Below are 9,234 nucleotides of genomic sequence, written 5' to 3'. Positions count from 1 at the left end.
ATCCTACCCTGCTTTCTGGAAGGAACACTCTGCAAAATGATACTGAAAGATAGATCAGAGGTGGGATGGTGTCCTAGTCAACTCAGGCTGCTATGAGAAATACCATAGACTGGGTAGCTTAAACAACAAATTATTTCTCACAGTTCTGGAGACTGGGAAGTCTAAAACCAAAGTGCCAGCAGTGTCTGGTGAGGGCCTACTTTCTGGCTTGGAGATATCGTCTCAGTGTATTCTCATATGGTAGAAGGCAGAGAGGTAGCAAACTCTCTTCTCTCTCTCTCTCTCTCTCTCTCTCTCTCTCTCTGTGTGTGTCTCTCTTTCTCTTTTTAAACGTCTACAGCACCTGGTAGACCAAGGTGGTCTCCCATCCAAGTACTAACCAGGCCCAACCCTGCTTAGCTTCCAAGATCAGACAAGATTGGGCACGTTCAGGGTGGCACGGCTATAGGCTCTTATATCTCTTATGGTAAGGGCACTGATCCCATCATAAGAACTCTCCCCTCATGACCTAAACTTCCCAAAGGCCCACCTACAAATACCATCATATTATAGCTTCAACATGTGATTTTGTGGAGAACACAAATATTCAGTCCATAGAAGATGAAGAGGAAAGCAAATACGGCTTCCTTGAAACAGCACTTACCTGATTGAAGCATGGTTATCTGGTATTCTGATGAGCAACGTTCTTGAATCATTGAGCCAGAGGTCAGACAGTGAGGAAGAAATAAAATACGATCCCACCTTGTCCCAGAATTCCTTAGTCTAATTGGATGATGCATTGATAGACCACTGATTGTATTTTCTCCATCCAACTCCACTGATTGGAAAATTAACAAAGATTCTGGTGCTAGATTGCGTGTCAGTAATCATGTTCAATGTTGTGATTTTTTTTTTCTTCCAAGGACATCATAAATTTTTATATGTTTTCCTTGGAAAACATACCACACATAATGTACAAGATCTTAAAATATGTTGTATAAGTTGTCTTTGTGTTTTTAAAGATAAGTTGGAAGAGGCTCCATCAGGGTTTGTAGAATCATAAACCCATCCATATAAATAACCCAATACTAATTCACAAAGTAACAGCCTATTTTACTCAACCATTTAGTTAAACATTCAGATTATTTATAATTTTTGCCATCACAAAATAATCCTAAATACCATAATATTTTCTTAAGAAAGATTTTAAGGAGTGAGATTATTTGGTTAGAGCTGGGACTATATTAAAGGCCCTCAATATACGTTTAAGAAAATTGATTAAGCACCTGTATAACCTATCATCTGACTGCCCCTAAAATGGTCTTGACCTTTTGCAAACCTTAGGGAAAGAGAAAGTCTTTCTTGTTTAGTTTATAATTCTCCTTTACTTAATCTAATCCTCTTAAAAGCTTCCTATGATTTCTATGTATTATTCTTATCATTTTACAGATAAGGAAACTGTGGTTCGGAGGGGCCATTTGTTCAAGATCACAGACTAAATAAGTAGCAAATTAGAGGCAACTGAATTAGAGCTGTTATGGGAAGCCCAGTCTTAAACTCAAATCTAATTCTCTTCCACTCCTCCAAGCCAACTTTTCTAATATTCTTACTTTACAGTTGAAGAAATGAATATGCAGAAGAATAAAAGGACTTATAAAAAGGTCACACAGCTAGGCGATGAAGTAGATTCAGTTCTGCAATTCTTTATTAAGAAAATATGCTATATTCAGGATCAATTTGTAATAGCAAATAATTAGAAATAATCTGAAGAAATGGTCAAATATGGTTCATATACAATGTGCTGAAACTTTATGAATTATTATGCAGTAACTATGCTTAGGATTCTACAGCTATATGTATGTATGTACATATCTAGTCCCTAATAGCTTTCAACTTCTCCCAATGCACTTTGCACTTCACCTGTCTTCTCTCAGCAGAACATCATAGAGTTTGAATTCCTTCCTTACTTGAGTCCAGAGTTCAAGGAAGGGACACTCGAGAAGACAGATTTCAATGTCAAAATAATGTTGAAAAGAGAGCATCTTTCCTATGCACCATGTTAGGAGCCATTTGTACAACTTCTTCAGTGAAAAAAAAATCTGTTCTTGAAACATTCCTTCCTACGAAAATGATTGGCTTTCTCATTTTTTATCCAAAATTCATTTACTTGTCATTTGTATATGAGGACGGGAGGCTGTCTCAAGACGTTTCTCCTCTTATCTTTGTACTTTCTCTCTCGTGTTGTCCACACAGCACTTTGAAAAATAGGAATCCTGTTGTAATGAATGACTAGCAATTCCGGAGGAGTTTTCATAATTTTCAAATTATAAAACATAACTTTGCCATGAAAACATTTTTATGCAGCCATAAATTAGGAGGCTAATGTCATGATGACCAGACCTACTCTTGCTACTCTCCCCATCTTCATGTGGTTAAAGATAACAGTATCAGTTGTAAAACTGTTAGTCACCCAGAAAACTTCGGGAGCTCTGATGAAGGCTACAATCCAGAAAGGTGATTCTCATAGTTAAGAGTTTTGGGTTTTTGTCTTCTCTCTCTTTCTAGGACCCACCCACCAGTAACCTAACTTATTCCTGTCTCCACCACTCATCAGATACTGCAACCAAACTGGACAACTTAATGAGTGATTCCTACTCTTTCGGCTTACTTTCTTGCCTCCTTCGATCATACAAAATCTTTATCTGAAATACCTTTTTCCTACCCACTGAACAAAATCTTACACGCTGTGATGCTCGAGTTAAATTTCATCTCTTCAATGCCTTTTAAAAAACTTTCATAGAAATAATTAATTATTTCCTCTTTTCTAATCTCATTCTCATGGTTCACACAATTAGTAGAGAAATTTCTTTTCTATTGTTTTCTTTTCTATTTTCTGTTGTTTTCTTTTCTATTCCTCACCCTAGTCTGTAAAGTCTTTGAGGCACAATGATATATGCATCTTTGCCCAATGATCTAGGCATCTAGCACAGGGGTGAGCACATTTTTTTTTGTAAAGGACCAGGTAGAAAATATTTTAAGTTCTGTGGGCCATATGATCTCTGTCGTAAGGATTCAACTCTGCTGCTATAGTGTGGAAGTAGCCGGGACATAAACAAATGGGTGTGGTACGTGATATGTTGTGGCAGCTGGGAAAACCAAACCAACCTACACCCATCTTTCTTTAGAGTTGTGAATTGAAAGTCAGACTATCTTATCTAAGACAGCATTGATAAAAATTCAATTTGAAAACGGCATTCTGTCAGGGTTAAAATTCTAACACAGATGATTCGAAAGTTCTTAAGGACAAAGCTTTGGTACCATGGAGACCAGCACCCAATCTTGTCTGAGCAGAAAAAGGGTCGTGACCCCCTGACACTGGGAAGTGTGAAGCAAGATCCCCAAATACAGCAGGATGGCAGACATGGCTGGCAAACCAGCTCTCACATCACTGAATAACAACAATAATAATACAGATGATTATAACTATAACAAACATTTATTGAACACTTACTATGTGCCAGGAACTGTTATAAAAACTTTACATGCATTAATTTATTTAATTCTCATAAGAATACTTTGAGGAAAGTATTACTTTTATCTCCATTTTACAGACGAAAGAGGCTCAAAGAGGTTAAATAACTTATCCACCGTAATACAGTTAGCAAGTGGTAATGCTGGTGATCTAAAATTGAAGGATCATGCATGCAATACACTATGGATCTTAAATGCAGGTCCACGACCGAGGGCATAAGAACCACTTGAGGAATTTATGTTAGATACCTAGACCCCACCCTTAGAAATGCTGCCAGAATACCCAGGGTACAATCAAGAAATCACTATTATTTTTTAAGAGCTGCCCCTATGATTCAGATGTGTAGCTGTAGTGAATTGAATGGTGGTTCCCAAAAAGATATACATGCCCATGTTTTAATCCCTGGTACCTGTGACTGTTACCTTATTTGGGAAAGAGTTTGTGGAGATATATCAAGAATTTTGAGATAGGAGGGACCTATCTTACCAAGTGGGTCCTAAATCCTATCACAAGTGTCCTTAGAAGAGGCAAGTGAAGAAGACAGAAAGAGAAGAGGAAGAGCCAGGAGCCAGTGTGACCATGAGGCAGAGGTCAGAGTGATGAGGTCACAAGTCAAGGAACACTGGTGGGCACCAGAATCTAGAAGAAGCAAAGCATGGATTTTCCCCTAGAGCTCCTTGATTTTGGATTTACAGATTTCAACACTGTGAGAGACTAAATCTCTGTTGTAAACCACCGTTTGTGGTACATTGTTACAGCAGCCCTAGGAAACTAATACAGAGCCACTCCCACTTCTATTCCTTAATACCTGAAACCCATGTATGTATGTAGCCAATTCAAATGTTACAAGCCATCAGCTGAAAAGAACCCTTCACTCTTCCCAGCTGCCATTCCCATCATCTCTAGGTCCTGGGCTCTCAATCTCTTGAGGGAAGGAAGTACGCCTTGTCTGCATCATTGTGTCGAGTACAGCAGGACTGCCATGGACGGCTGTGCAGATTGTGCATGGCGGCCCTGCCCTGCAACACCTCGCACCCTGCCTTTTACATGAGAAGCACTCGATTAATAATTCCTAAGAACCGAATGAATGAATGACTGTGAGTTCATTGATATTGGCATCATCTTCAATTACCAATGTAATGAACTCAGATTTTAAGATGATGGAAAGTTTAAAAGGAGAAATATACACAAGAGAAACAACACAAAAGGGGCTTGAATTCTTTATTAGATGAACTCTGGGATCTGGACTCCCTTTTTAAAGAGTCTGATGAGAGCACAAATCTCCGTCTCACTCACACTCACACACACACACACACACACACACACACGTACGACACAGTTCCTCTCTAGCCTTGTGCTTCCTTGCCAGGACCACTGTGTTCTGTCATAATGATCACGTACTGTCTGTGACAGGTCTGTGCCTGACCCCACAGTTGTGTCGTTCTCTACTCCACCCCACCTACACCCCCATCCCAGAATCCCTTTAGTGAGAACACATCTTACTACTCAGATTCAGGAAAACTGCTACTAGAAACGACATCCAGTGCCAACATTATGGTTTCTTTTCATGGGAACCTACCTGGCTTTGTGAAGAAAGAATTAGAACATATGCATTAACAATAATCCTGCGAGCCTCCATTGCCAAGAGATCAGATTCTCAATAAATGGACTGTTTTTGAGCTGGATGGCTGCCTTGAAACACAACTTGCTTATTCAGCAGAGCTTTGCCCCTGAATAGGTATCTTGGAGGGGAAACTTAGGTAGACAACAGGCCAGTGCTCTCCAGATGAAACCAGGCCCATGACCACTTTCCTTACCGCTCACATAGCCAACCGAGGTGAGCAAACAAACCAAGGAGTCCTGACTGTATATGGGTCTCACTTCATATCCAGATGACCTGAACAGTTAATGCCCCATCTCACTGTTCTCTTACTGTCTCAGTGCCAGAATTTGGAACAAATCCACCTGTGTAGACAAATTATACAAAACCCAGGACGAGAGGTGATTTTGCTTAGCATTGCAGATTGCCAGGGTTGCAATTTACGGACTCTGGTTTCAATTTTAATCCACTGTTCACAGGGAAAGTTATCTTTCACTCATTCACACTCCACCAATTGGTGATGTGCCATCACGTAACAAGAGAGACTGAGCCAAATTTTCCTTTGTACCTACAGGAGAGAGTAGTGCATGCAAGGACTGAATTTGGAGGCAGACAGGCTCAAGCTCCAACCCCAGCCTGGCCACTTACTACTTCTCTAAGCTTCAATTTTCTCGTCTGTAAAATGGTACTGCTCATAGCAGTACTGAAATTCAGAGGGTTTTTGTGAGGGTTAAATATGATAATGTTGATAAAGTATTTGACACAGAGAAGTCTTTAATAAATAAGATCTACGATGAATGAGAAAGAAATGATATGCAATTATATAAACTTCCTTTCCTAAATGATAACAAATTAGAATGTACATTAATTTTCTCTTTTATCCTTTTCAAATAGCTGTTTTTATTTTAAAAGGTAAATAGTCCCCATCTTTTTAAAAAGTCCTTTTCAGCACACATGGTGGGTTCTATTTAGCACATGAAATCTCTTTTAGTCCTTACTATGGATATATGTCTATGAGGCAGATGTTATTATCCCTATTTCACATTCGAGGAAACTGAGGCTCAGGAAGGCTAAGTGACTTGCCAAATGTATTTAGATATATTTGAATCCGGGCATCCTGACTCTGAAGTTCCTCAGAGCCTAAAATGAAATTATGCTACAATAGTCAAATGGGAATCAAAATATTGACTTTATCATGATACCATAAAGTAGAAATCGAAGGTATGTGGCAAATGGCATTGGGGAACACATAATCAGACTTCTTACTCTCTTTATAAATCCAGACCTGGAGACCCCCTGTGGTGACAAGTGAGTCTACAGGTCAAAGGCTCCATATCCAGCTAGTCACAAACCCAACTCACCATCCAGCTGACCCCAGGAGCAAGCAGGCAAAAGAGGTTAGTGATTTCTCCCAGCCTCTGTGCTCTCCACGTGGAGGTAGAAAACAAGGGTCATAGGTCAGAAGTGCTTGCTGTAACATCAGTAAGAAACAGAGCAAGATAAGACCTTTGTCACTGACTCCACCCATTAGTTAAAACAAGATGCCTAGGTTCTCATCAACCAGATTTGCCACTTCTCCCAAAGGCATGAGGAGCATATGCATGCGTGAATGTAGAAAACAACTAAGCACTTCAGCCAAGACTCATCATTTCTGTGGAAACTTATTGGGGGAGTAAGGGGAGGGAAATAAGAATTCTAATTCTATAGCTCATTCTATGCCATTACATCCACCTGTTATAGGAATTATCCTCGACCGATATATCATTTCCTTATTGCCATTTACATAGCTGTCAGTGCAGCTGTCAAAGAAAATAAAGCCCCCTCTTGGTCAATCCACCTCATGGGAATGTCATCAGATCCTTGAAGAAACCTCGAAAGAGAAAGAAGGGAAAAGATGACTTAAAAACGTATATGTAGTAGTTTTCATCCCCTTGCGTTCACCAGATGGGAGCCCCATTGTCTAAAAATTAGGGAGCTAAATTCATCACTACAAACTATGAGCTTACAGTATGGTGGTTAAAAGCATGGACTTTGTTAATAGAGAGATCTGGATTTGAATTCTGATTTTGCTCCTTAACTGTGCAAAATCATTCTTTTTGGCAGGCTAATATTTAAAATCTCTTCCAATGTTTGAAAAATGTCCTTTCTTATGAGTCTTCATGGCTCCCCGACTTCCCATCATGGAAGCCGGATTCCATCTCTCCAGCCTCCCTTATAACTGCACAGTGAGCAGGAAGTCTAGGATTTGCATCATCTTCCATTTCTTCATCAATGTCTTAGTTTTCAGTGTGTAGCTCTTTCACCTCTTTGGTTAAGTTTATTCTGAAGTGTTTTATTGTTGAATGCTATTGTAAATGAGATTGTTTTCTTTATTTTTTTTTTCAGATAATCCATTGTTGATATATACAATTGCAACTCATTTTTGTACATTGATTTCAAATCCTGAAAATTTACTGGATTCTTCTATTAGTTGTAACAGGTTGTTTTAGTAGAGTCTTTAGGATTTTCTATACATAAGATTATATCATCTGCAATCAAAGATAATTTTGTTTCTTCCTTTCTGATTTGGATGTTTATTTCTTTTTCTTTCCTGATTGCTCTGACTAGGACTTCTAGTACTGTGTTAAATAGGAGTGGTGAGAGTGGATACACTTGTCTTGTTCTTGATCTTAGAGGAAAAGCTTTCAACCATTTCCCACTGAGTAGGATGTTAGCTGTAGGCTTGTTATGATGAGTTATGTTCCTTCTATACCCAAGTTGTTAGTTTTTATCATAAATGGATATTGAATTTTGTCAAAAGCTTTTTCTGCATCTGTTGAGATAATCATATGATTTTTGTTTTCCATTCTATTAATGTGATGTATCACATTTATTGATTCATGTATGGTGAACCATCCTTGCATCTCAGAAATGAATTCCACTTGACCATGGTGTACAGATCTTTTTAATGTGCTGTTGAATTCTGCTTGCTAATTTTTTTTTTTAAAGAATTTTTGCGGGTATATTCATCAGGGATATTGGCCTATAGTTTTTTCTTATAGTGTCCTCATTTTGTTTTGGTATCAAATACTGCTGGCCTTATAAAATGAGTTTAAAAATATTCCCTTCTATTTAGGTTTTTAGAAGAAGGATTGGTATTAATTCTTTAAATGTATCATAGAATTCACCAGTGAAACTATCTGGTCCCAGGCTTTAATTTTGGGGAAGTTTTTAATTACTGATTCAATTGCCTTCCTCATTATGGTCTGCTCAGATTTTCTGTTTCTTTATGATTCATTCTTGATGGTTTGGGAAACACTATAAAAGTTCTTCAAGAAATTAAAATACAACAACCATATTATCCAGCAATTCCATTTCTGGGTATTTATCCAAAGGAAATAAAATCATTATCTCGAAAAGATATCTGTACTCCTATGTTTATTATTTACAATATGCAACATTATTTACAGTAGCCAAGACATGGAAACAACCTAAACACCCAATGACAAATGAATAGATCAAGAATATTTGGGGTGTGTGTGTGTGTGTGTGTAATTCAGCCATAAAAAGAAGAAAATGCTGTCATTTGTGAGAACATGGATGAAACTTGAGGGCATTATTTTAAGTGAAATAAGTCGGACAGAAAAATGCAAATACTATATGATCTTACTTATATATGGAATCTAAAAATAATAAACTTAAGAAACAAAAAATATTTGGTGCTTGCCAGGGGCAAGGCAGGAAGGAGGGAAATGATTGAAGGTGCTCAAAGGGTACATACTTCCAGTTTTAAGATGAATAATTCTGGGAGATGTAGTGTACAGCATGGTGACTATAGTTAACACTACTGTAGTGTATATTTGAAAGTTGCTAAGAGAATAAATCTTAAAAGTTGCCCCCCCCACACACACACACATTATAACTATGTGAGATGATGGCTGTGTTATCTAATCTTATTATGGTAATCATTTTATAATATATACATATATCCAATCATTACTTGGTAGACCTTAAATTTACACAATGTTATATGTCAATTATATCTCAATAAAATAAAAAATAATAATGATAAAAAGGACTAATAGTCATTTGCCTAGTATCATATGGAATGATCCTAGTGTTTTATAATTTTGGCAGAAATTCA

General features: G+C 37.9%; 1 pseudogene; it reads right to left on the bottom strand.

The window, feature by feature from the left end:
* Positions 1 to 331: 331 nt before the first annotated feature.
* LOC111736036 lies at positions 332 to 450 on the bottom strand (annotated as a pseudogene).
* Between the last annotated feature and the right edge of the window lie 8,784 nt (positions 451 to 9,234).

The sequence above is a fragment of the Pteropus vampyrus genome, unplaced genomic scaffold, assembly GCF_000151845.1.
Source record: "Pteropus vampyrus isolate Shadow unplaced genomic scaffold, Pvam_2.0 Scaffold16, whole genome shotgun sequence".
NCBI classification, from domain to species: domain Eukaryota; kingdom Metazoa; phylum Chordata; class Mammalia; order Chiroptera; family Pteropodidae; genus Pteropus; species Pteropus vampyrus.
The sequence above is the reverse complement of the archived record's forward strand: the minus strand, read 5'-3'. Positions and strand labels throughout refer to the sequence as shown.